General features: G+C 51.3%; 1 pseudogene; it reads right to left on the minus strand.

The window, feature by feature from the left end:
* LOC125446415 (E3 ubiquitin-protein ligase BRE1A-like) overlaps positions 1 to 10,748 on the minus strand; it is a 40,866-nt pseudogene extending 30,118 nt beyond the window's left edge.
* Positions 10,749 to 10,916: the final 168 nt, after the last annotated feature.

The following is a 10,916-nucleotide window of genomic DNA, read 5'->3' on the forward strand; positions in this document are numbered from 1 at the left end:
AGGCAGCGTTCAAGTCGAGGACCGCTCCTGTGTAAGCACAGACCGACTTGGTGGTGGATACTGGCCTCTGCGGAGTTATTTGAGATGTATCTCTGTTCCCTCCGAGTCCCTCCACATTCTCACCCGCTCGAGCACCTCCGCCAGATGCCTGTTGAGTCTCTGCTCCCGTTTGCGAATCTTGTCAGTGTCCCATTGCAGGTCCTCGATTGTGGTCTGCATGTCTGACAGGCGACTCTCTGCCTCCTCAAGCTTCCCCTGGAGCTCCGAGAACTGACGGGCAGGGATGGTAAGACAGAAAGGGCGGGAGTGAGAGCGAAAGCGCGCGCGCATGGGAGAGAGCGCGCGCATGTATGGAAGACCAAGGGAGGAGCAGCAAAGTGTGGATAGACGGGATAGGGTCACAGAAAGAGTTAGTGTGAGGGAAAGACACACAAGAAAACGGGGAGAAAGGGGGCAACGGAAAGAGGCAGTGAGAGAGAAAGGGGGCAACAGAAAGGGAAAGGGAGAGATAAGTGTGTGAGGATAAGAAAAGAGAGAGAGAATGATTATATATTTACTCATTGGTGCAAAATAGAGATGTTGGGGATACAAAATAAGATTTGAGAAAGGATTTCATCAGCACACAGGGGGCAAAATTGTGACTAATGGACCAATGCTGGCCCCTCATTTAATGTAGCTGGTCCCACGCCAAGCCCCTCCCCAAAACCAGATTCCACCCCCTGCTCGCCCACGCCCCTCTCCAGGGACAACCCGCTGGGTCTTGCCTCTTGTGACATCTTGCGATGTTTCTCCCGCAGGCAGTCTGTCAGCTCCAGGAGCCTCTGATTCTCCTTCAAGAGGAGCGCGTTCAGCTCCCTCAGAGTATCCTCCAGCCGGGGCGAACCTGGGACAGTCAGCAGTCACACAGTTAAACACAGCGGTTAGGGGCAGCATGGAAGATAGCGAACGCGAGTTCCTCAAAACTGGAGGTTGACACAAAATAAACTAAAAGAGACAAAACAGGAAACCAGAGGCCAGTCAGTCTAACACAGTCTATCATGGGGGTAGCACTGGGGTCAATGATCAAGGGAGCCACAGAAAATTCCCAACACAATCAAGCAGCATCAACATTTCTTTTTTCCCGCCCATTCATCCACAGGGGATGAGGGCATTGCTGGCCAGGCAGCATTTATTGCCCATCCCTAATTGCCAAGGGGGCGGCTGAGAGACAACCACGTTGCTGTGGGTCAGGAGTCACATGTAGGCCAGACAGAGTCAGGATGGCAGTTTCCTTCCTGAAGGACATTAGTGAACCAGATGGGCTTTTCCCAACAATCGACTCACGGTCATCACTAGACTCCTTGATCCCAGATTTGTGAAGGGAAAAGTCACGTTTTGTAGATTTACTGGAATATTTGAGGTGGTGATAAGGTGAAAGGCCAATCTGATGGATGCACTGTACTTTGAATCCCAGAATGCATTTGACAAGGTGGCACAGCAAAGGTTATTGAGGCAAGTATTACCACACAGTGGGAAGTGAGGGTGGGTGAAGGGGGGCATGGGCAACGTATTGTCTGGGGCATGAGACTGTGGCCGGTTAATAGAAAGCACAGCAAGCACAAGTGATCATGTTTAGATCGGCAACTCGTGAGAGATTTTTTTTTATTCATTCACACGATGTAGGCAGTGCTGTCTGGGTCCGACCGGGTTGCTGAGGGGCTGGAGTCACGTGTAAGGATGGCAGTTTACTTGCCGAGGGGACATGAGTGAACAAGATGGGTTTTTACAACAATTCACAATGTATTCACGGTCATCGTTAGACTCTGAATTCTAGATTCCAGCGCCCAGGCCTCAATGATTTAACACTTATCGTGGTGACCTGGTTGAAAGTCTGGGGTCACCAAATGGGGACATGGTGCAAGGGTAGACAGGAGAGTTAGTTGTGAACGAGGTTTAAGGAGGCTACAAATACATATATAAAATATAGAGCACTTTGTTCACGCAGAATCGCTCAACTGTTACAGTGTAGAATGAGGCTGTTTGGCCCATTGTGTCTACGCTGTCTCGTTAAATGAGCACCATTCCCTTGCACCAATCTCCTACCCTTACACACCACTTCCATCCAAATAACCAGCCAATGCCTCTCTCGAATGCCTCAATTGCACCAGCCTCCACCATTCTCCCAGGCAGTGTATTCCAGACCCAAACCCTCTGCTGACTGAAATGCCTTGCTCTCACTTCTTTAGCAAAGCGCTTGAAATCTACGCGCTCTCGTTCTTTTACGAGTGGGAACAAGCTTCACCCTATCTACCTGAAACAGCCCGCTCATGATTTTGAAAACTTCCTCCTGACCTGCACTCCGGCTCCTTCCCTCCAAAGGAGAGCATTCCCAACCTCTTCAATCAATCCTCATCACTGCAGCGGGACCAATCTCAAACTGCTTCTGCACTCTCGCTCTTTCTAGTGCGTTCACAACCTTCCTCTACTGTGGGATGGCCAGACTGCACCGGAGCTGAGAGTCCCTGGTGCGGGAATAATAAAAACGGCAGTGTGCAGGTGCAGCAAGTGATCAGAAACGGGAAATGAATGTTTGTGCCATGGAGGGGCATCACATACTGAAGTGAGGATATACTGCCTCAAGTCATTACTCAATCCACATCTGTCCAGTTTTGGTCTCCTTACCTCTGAAAGGGTACGTTACACTAGAGGCTTGTTTGTTTGTAGATGATGATGCCATTCACTCCCTCCACCACTGAGTAAAATCTACAAGATGCACGGCACAAATTCAAAGATCCACTTTCCAAACCTACAGCTACTTCCATCCGGAAGGGCAAGGGCAGCAGATACATGGGAACGTCACCATCTTCAAGTTCCCCTCCAAGACACTCACCACTTTGACTTGGAAATATATCACTGTTCCTTCAAGGTTGCTGGGTCAAAATCCTGGAATTCCTTCCCTTGGGGCACTGTGGGTCAACCCACTGCAGGGGGGCTGCAGAGGTTCAAGGAGGCAGCTCCCCACCACCTTCTCGGGGTGGGGGGGGTGGGGCAAGAAGGGATGGGCAATAAATGCTGGGTCCAGCCAGAGACGCTCATATCCTGCAAAAGCAAAAGCCGGGGGTTTTGCTCAACCCTATCCTAGACTGCAGGGTACGGAAGGAAGGCACAGTTATCCCAGGAAGGCTAACCCTGTATCCACTGGGGTTTAGAAGAAAGAGAGTCGATCTTACTGAAATATAAAAATCTTCCAGGAGGGGGTACAAGCAAGGGTAGGCCGCTTAAACGGATCGAAACTCTTACCCTGAGGACACAGATGAGGGGAGATTTGTTCTCTCACAGGGTTGTGAGTTCTAGATATCACTTCCGTGGAGAATGGTAGATGTGAGGAGATTGAATATTTTAAGGCAGAAGTAGTGGAAGACTCTTCCCCTCAGACACATCAAAACTACAATGCAAGAAACAGAGTTGGAAAAGGGCATTCCAAATCACACAGAATGAGAAGACGGTCTTTTTTAATTAATCCATGAGCCAATAGGGGTCATTGGCTGCACCAGCATTCACTGCCCATTCTTAATTACCCAGAGGGCAAGTGAGAATCAACCACATCGGCTGTAGGTTTGGAATCACACATATAGAACCAGGTGAGAATAGTAGTTTCCTTTCCTAGAGGATATTAGTGAACGAAATGGGATTTTCCAACAAGCTGCAATGGATTCATCACCATTGCTACCCTCTTAATTCCAGATTTTTATTGAACTCAAATTCCATCATCTGCTGTGGCGGGATTCAAACCCAGGTCCCCAGAATCTTATCCGGGTCTCTGGGTTAACAGCGCAGCGATAGGCCCTCACCTCCCCTTATCATTGCTTGCCACAAAGGAGCTGAAAGAGCAGTTGACTGTCGGTCTTTGGTCTCCAGCCACACCACTATACTCTGATTGACCCGTGCGGTACTAAAGGAATGTGACCAATCGGGGAGTCCACTCGCCTAGCCAGGCTGCAAAGATTGACAGTTAACTGCTCCCCCCTTCCGCCGACCCTGCATCGCCGTGGTCATGACGGCTCAACCAATCAGCAGACCTTCTCAAGCCGTATGAAACTTTTTCCACTCACGCCCCTCACCCTTGTTGCTGACCCACTCGGCCAGTTGGTCGATCCTGAGCCGCAGCTTTTCGAAGACATCGGCGGTGCCACACATGGCCTGGCGGGAAGACGTCACGCGCTCCTGGAGCTGGAGCTCCATCTCCTCGCTGGTGCTGCTGGCCAGCATGGCCAGGAACGGCAGCGCACTCTCACTCTGGCCCTCCCTGCACGCTGTAGGGGGTGGGGAAAAAAAACACCAAGGCAGCAGTCACCATCGCACAGGAGTTTCACAGACCGCCCCCCCTCAACAACAACAACAACATGCAGTGACAGCGAACGGGGCATGGAGTAAAAGATCCCCAGGTCTTTCACATCAGCGCAAGCCGCACAGGGAGGTGAGCTGGAGACAAATAAGGAGACCTAATCAGGAGCAAAGAGGCTTACTTTTAAGCAGCATCTTAAAAGAACAGAGAAAACAAGGCAAAACAAGAAGTTTCTGGAAAAACTCATCAGGTCTGGCAACATCTGTGAAGCAAAAGTCCAAGTTAACATTTCGGATTCGGCGACCCTTCCTCAGGCCTGGGGCTCAGAGGAAGGGCCACCTCCAAGGAAGGGCCGAAACATTAACTCTGATTTTTCTTCACATGTATTGTCCTGTGTTCTATGCTGCGAGGGTGGGGGGTGAGGGCGAGAGAGAGACTGGAGGAATGGATATCGTGGGGGTGATTTCACGGTTGCAGGAAAGTGAGCACACAGATGAGGGTTGACTTGCTGCGCCAAGGACAGGTCAGGATCCCCGGCCCACCGGGGCGGGTTACCTTTCTCTCTCTCCTCGCGGCGGTCCCGCTCCTGGTTACTGTCGGAATCAGGCTCTGGGTCAGACACCACTAACATCTTCTTCTCAGACAACATATCGCGACTTTCCTGCTCCTGCTCCAGATCCCAACGCTGCAGGATAATCCGCACGTTCTCATCAAACTGTGGGAGCAAGATCCAGGCTCAGTAACACTGGCTGACCCGTCACCATCCCCAGGTCACACCCAGATCGACCCTCAGTGCTTACCTAACCCTGTGTTGTCCCTGTGCTGGTGCGTTTGATTTCCATTGTGGTTAACAGAGAATATGTTTTGTGGTTTTTTTAAAAATATTTTCGTATGAGCCTGTTCAGAAATAGAACATAGAACAACACAGCACAGTATAGGCCCTACAGCCCACGATGTTGTGTCGAACTTTTAACTTAAACCTTAGGTCTATTGAATGTCCACCCCTACCTTATACTATCATTGATTTGCCTATCTAGCAGCTGCTTAAAATATTATTACACATCGCTGGAACAGATGGGATTTGAACCTGGGCCTCCTGAATCAGAGGTTGCGACATTACCACTGCACTGTAAGAGCTGCTGGGAGTGTTGGAAGGGGAACAGCATAACAGGAAGCTTAATGCTGTGCTGTTTCAGTGCTCTGAGTGTGTGAATGGGGACAGAGCAGAAGTAGCTTTACTCCACATCTATCGCTGTGCTGACCCTGTCCTGCGAATTTGCGATGGGAACGGTGTGGACGCAGCTTTCTGCCATATCTAACGCTGTGCTGTCCCTGTCCTGCGAATTTGCGATGGGAACGGTGTGGACGCAGCTTTCTGCCATATCTAACGCTGTGCTGTCCCTGTCCTGCGAATTTGCGATGGGAACGGTGTGGACGCAGCTTTCTGCCATATCTAACGCTGTGCTGTCCCTGTCCTGCGAATTTGCGATGGGAACGGTGTGGACGCAGCTTTCTGCCATATCTAACGCTGTGCTGTCCCTGTCCTGCGAGCAAGGAATAGGGAAAATGCAGTTGGAGCTTTGTGTCTAGCCCTGGGAAGTCGGTGTTGAGACAGTGGAGGGCGGGCAGTGCCTGGGTTGTACCTGGCACCAGTAACGGTTCAGGATGAGAAGGGTGGCATCATCTGTTGCTTGCCGTTTCACCAGCTTCTCAATCTGCTCCCGCAGCTCATCCTCGATGGTCTGTCGCTGATCGATCACCTCGGCAAGCTTCCGGTTTTTGTTCTGGAGAGTCCGGATGTCGAGCTCCTCCTGGGGGTGGGCAAGAGGGAAATGGGGTCAGGTATGGTCCATAAGCTTGACCGGCAGTACAGCAGAGTGATGTGGGCGCTCCTGCTTTGAGCATGACAGACACACGTATGTATACGTGCGCACAGGTATGTGCACACACACATGTAGATATACACACACGCGTGCACATGCACAGACACACACAGGCATTTTTCAGAGGCTGACCAAACGCTCCAAGAATAAATGAAAAGTGAACTCTATGCAGTGGCGAGACAGCCAGTAAATGGAAGAAAGAAATCAAAGGCTAACAGGCAGGAAGCAGAAGGGAAAACGGGGGGTGGGGATTTATCTCAGGAAGGTGAGACTGCCATTTGGGGACAGTCCAGAGAAGCTTCACTGCTTTGATTTCAGATTTTCTTATGAGGAGAGCTCAAGTTGGTTGGGCTCATACTCACCAGAGTTTAGAAGAACGAGAGGCAACCTCACTGAAAATGTTTCTGAGGGCTCTGGACACAGTAGATGCAGGGAAGTTGTTTCCCTTTGGGGGAACAGTCCGGGAGCAGTGGACGTAATCTCAGGGTAAAGGGTCAACTTGATTAAGACAGCGAAGCTTTTCTCCGAGAGGACGATCAGATCAGCCACAATCATGTTGAATGGCGGGGCAGACTTGACGGGCCGAATGGCCTGCTTTTGCTCCTGTGTTTTACTCCAGTCACACGAGGAACAGCTTTTTGTGGTAAGTGCGGGAGTTGGGTGTGATCTGGAAGACTCTGCCTGAGCGGGTCATTGTAGCAGCTCCAATGCAATAATTTTCAAAGGTTGGGTGGGGGGGGGCACGGGCACACCGCTGGGCAAACGTTCGAGGTGGGGGAAAGAGCAGCAAGATGGGGATAAATGGGTAACTCAAGTTATTCAGTAATTTTAAAGATGCGGGAGTCGACAACAAAGCCGCTACATAGAAACATACAATCCCTGCAGTGTGGGAGCAGCCCGTTCAGCCCATGCTAACCTTCCGAAGAGATTCTCACCCAGACCTACCTTATGTCCTGTAACCCCGCATTTCCCACCGATAACCCACCCAGCCTGCAAATCCCGAGACAATTTAGCACAGCCAATCCAACTAACCCGCACATCTTTGGGAGGAAACCGGAGTACCCGGAGGAAACGCACGCAGACACGGGGAGAGCTCGGGGCTGGAATCGAGCCGGTGTCCCTGGTGCTGTGATGTAGCAGTGCTAACCACTGGGCCGCCCCAATTGCCTGTGTGACGGAGATGGTGAGCCACCCTCAGAGTCATACAGCACAGAAACAGACCATCCAGTCCAAGCTGACCAAGTTTCCCCAAACCAAACAAGTCCCATGGGCCAAATGCAGGCGAATATCTCTCTAAACCTTTCAAGTTCATGGATCTATCCAAATGTCTCTGAAATGTCGCATCTGTACCTGCATCGAACACTTCCAAGCAGATCATCTCACACATGAGCAACCCTCCCTGTGGAAAATATGGCCCTCTAAATATTTCTCCCCAACGCAAAAATGTGACCGCCATCCACACCAGTTCTGAACTCCCTCAAACTACCACAAAGACCTTTGCTGGTGACTACCTTAGCTATGGCCCTCATGATTTTATAAATCTCTGCAAAGATCACTTGTTAATGCTCTAGTGAAAACAAAATTCTATCCAGCCTCTGACTAACACACATAACCCCCAGGCCTGGCAACATCCTGGTAAATCTTCTCTTCAGCCCTCTCAAATTTAATTACCTCCTTCCTGTAACAGGGCGACCAGAACTGAGGAAGCTCTGAGGGTCGCTGGACCCGAAATGTTCACTGATTTTTTTCCTCCACAGATGCTGCCCGGCCAGCTGAGCTTTTCCAGCAACATCTGTTTTTGTTCCAGAATTGAGGAAGATTTACTTTCAGGTTGAAAGTGCAGACGGAGCTATACTCCATCTCTAACATCATGCTGTACTTGGCCTGGGAGCAAATGACTTTTGAGGCCATTTCAGAAGGCAGGAATAATTTAATCATCTAACTGAGAAATGGGGCTCCCGCGTAAAGAGGACTGACCAGATAAAGAGGGGCAGGATTTACCTCTTCAGGGTCAGTAACGAACCAGAAGAGATTAATACAATAATCCAGTTCCAGTAAGATAAAACTTTTATTCGTAAATTACTGAATTGAATTTCAAATCCTCCAGGAGCCCAGGTGGGGACCAAAACTCTGCCATAGGGATCACCAGCCTGAGCCTCTGGGTCACCATATCTCATCCCACATCCAGTATAAATGTCTGGCAGGCAGAATAGGCTTTTGAGCTTTAGTGACAGAAATAGCAAAACTCAGAGATGCAGAAGGATCTTGGTGAGCTATTGCATTTTCACAAAAAGGGTTAAATCTCAGATACGCAATTAGGAAAGAGAATACCTTATCATCATTTATCTCAAGGGGAAGTGAATACAAAGCTGGTTATGCTTCAGATTATACAGGGCACTGGTGAGACCAGATCGGGAGTTATGTCGCTTTAGTTCTGCCAGACGATAGGACTGGTTTTTCACTCAAAAGAGGCAACTGGTGGTGGTTTAATCTGAGGGTCACCAAGCCTCAGGAGAGGGGAGACGTTGAGGAGGACAGTTCTCCTTGTGGAGGATCAGACCCTTTATTTAGGAAAGGATGTGTTGCAGGCAGTTCAGAGAATACTTATTACATTAGCAGGTGGATTGTCTTGTGAGGCAAGTTCAAATTGGCTAGGCATGTATCTGGACTTTAGAAGTGTCAAGTAGCTTGAAATATAAAAAACACTGGAGGTTTCTTCACAGAGCAGGTGTAGAGAAAAATGTGAGAATTTGGAATCAGGGGTGACCCAGAGATTAAGATGAATTTCTTTTCTCTCAAAAGATGGCAGGTCTGCCTGAAAAGGAGGTGGAAGGATAAAAGCACACGAGAGGCCGAATGGTAATCAGGGTTAGGCAGGAACGTAGATTTGAGATCACAGTCAGATCAGCGAGGGACTCATTTACAGGCAGAGGGGCCGAATAGTCTACTGCTGCCACTTGTCGATTGAATCGATGACAAGCAGGGGCATCACTCACCGTAGATGTGTCGCTCCCTAGTTTGATGGTCTCCACCTTGGCTCCCGAGCTCCCCGCTGACTCCTCCAGATTGGCCGATTTCTCGGGAGGCCCCAGCGGAGGGTCCACCGCGGCACGTTTTGAGCCTGTGCCTGGCATCTCCCTCTCCTTCATGACAGTCAAGGCAAGACTGAGCTCCCCGGGACTGCCGTGCCCGTCACTGGAAGGCAGGGAAGAAAAGCACATTGTCACGGGTCATTTTCATGCTATGCCAGCCAGCAACACAAGCCTTAACCCTGCAGGTCATCCCTTGTAACTTACACCCTCCATGAACCTTCCCTCTTTGCAGGATAACCTAGAACTAAGGGGCTACAGTTTTCAAAATAAAGGGACTCAACCTGAGATGGAGACGAGGAAGAACATCTTCACTCAGTGAATTGTTACACTTTGGAACGGTGCCCCACAGGCTACATCATCGCATTTACTGAGGGCTGAATATTTCATAGATGTCGGGGGTGGAGGCAGGCAGGGCAGGACCAAGGGCCACAAACAAATCAGCCGTGATCACATTCAACGTGGAGCAGCTACCAGGTCTCAAACAGTTGTCAAACGGGGCTTGCCCTTGTTTGAACAGACCTTATGGCTCCATTATTGCCTGGGAGAGGACAGTTTTCCTCAATTCTGATTTGCCTTGGTTGGGCGGGGGGGGGGGGGGGGGGGGGGAGTAGTACGATGCTGTTGGCGATGATCAGCCGTTAACACCTTCGCCCGTTCTACCCAACTACAGGGGCATTGCAGCCAGGGTGAGGGTGCAAGAGGATGGGGCTCAGGCTGAGACGCCTCCCATCCACCCACTCACCCTCCTCAAAAACGTTTGGGGCTCCCAGCTGCAGGAATAACACCCCTCCAGCCTCCCAGCCCCAGATCAGCACTGCAGGCTCTCCTTCCCACCCTCCCAGCACATCACACCACCAATCAATAAAAAAATAAAATCCAGTCGGCACTTGAGGGAAATTCAGCTGTGTTAGCCATCACTGTGTGACCGCAGGTTTGGGGACTCAGGGGAGCGGGGGTGGGTGGGTAAATGAGAGGTGGTCGCAGGAAGTTGTGGTGGGGGGGGGGGGGAACTAGCGAACAGCAGAGGGGAGGGATGGAAGCCCTTCACTCCATCCAGCCCCTGCTGACTCTTGGAAGGAGTCACCAGCAGGAATAGCCCCACAGGCTGGGACCACATGATATTCCCGGGCAGTGTAACGTTCCCAACCCCCACCCCGAATTATGGGGGGGGGGACACAGAGGACAGTGAGAGCCCAGCTCCAGCCTCCCTCCCGCTTCCCCCACCTCCCCAGCCAGCAGCATCCTCCTTCTCGTCCACTTCGGGCTCCGGCCTGAAACCCGGAAGTGAGGCAGCGCCCCACCCACTCCCTACCCGGAAGGGGGCGGGACAGGCTCCGAACAAAGAGCAGCGGCCGGATCAAGAGGGTCCGCTCGGAGGACCGAGCCGGACGAGGGCACCCAAACCCCGATGGCGAGGAGACGGGGCAAAGCAGGGCTCGGGGCCGCCGAGGCAGGGCGCATCGGTGACGTCAACGCGGCGGACCAAGCGAGGCCCAGAGGCGAGTGGAGAAGGGACTGGCCGGCAGAGCGGGCGGTGCGGTGTCAGAGCGCGCACTGCAGGACGGGAGGTGACAGCGCGCACTCTGCAGGACGGGAGGTGACAGCGCCCACTGCAGG

Source organism: Stegostoma tigrinum, chromosome 34 (assembly GCF_030684315.1).
Source record: "Stegostoma tigrinum isolate sSteTig4 chromosome 34, sSteTig4.hap1, whole genome shotgun sequence".
In the NCBI taxonomy this organism is placed as follows: domain Eukaryota; kingdom Metazoa; phylum Chordata; class Chondrichthyes; order Orectolobiformes; family Stegostomatidae; genus Stegostoma; species Stegostoma tigrinum.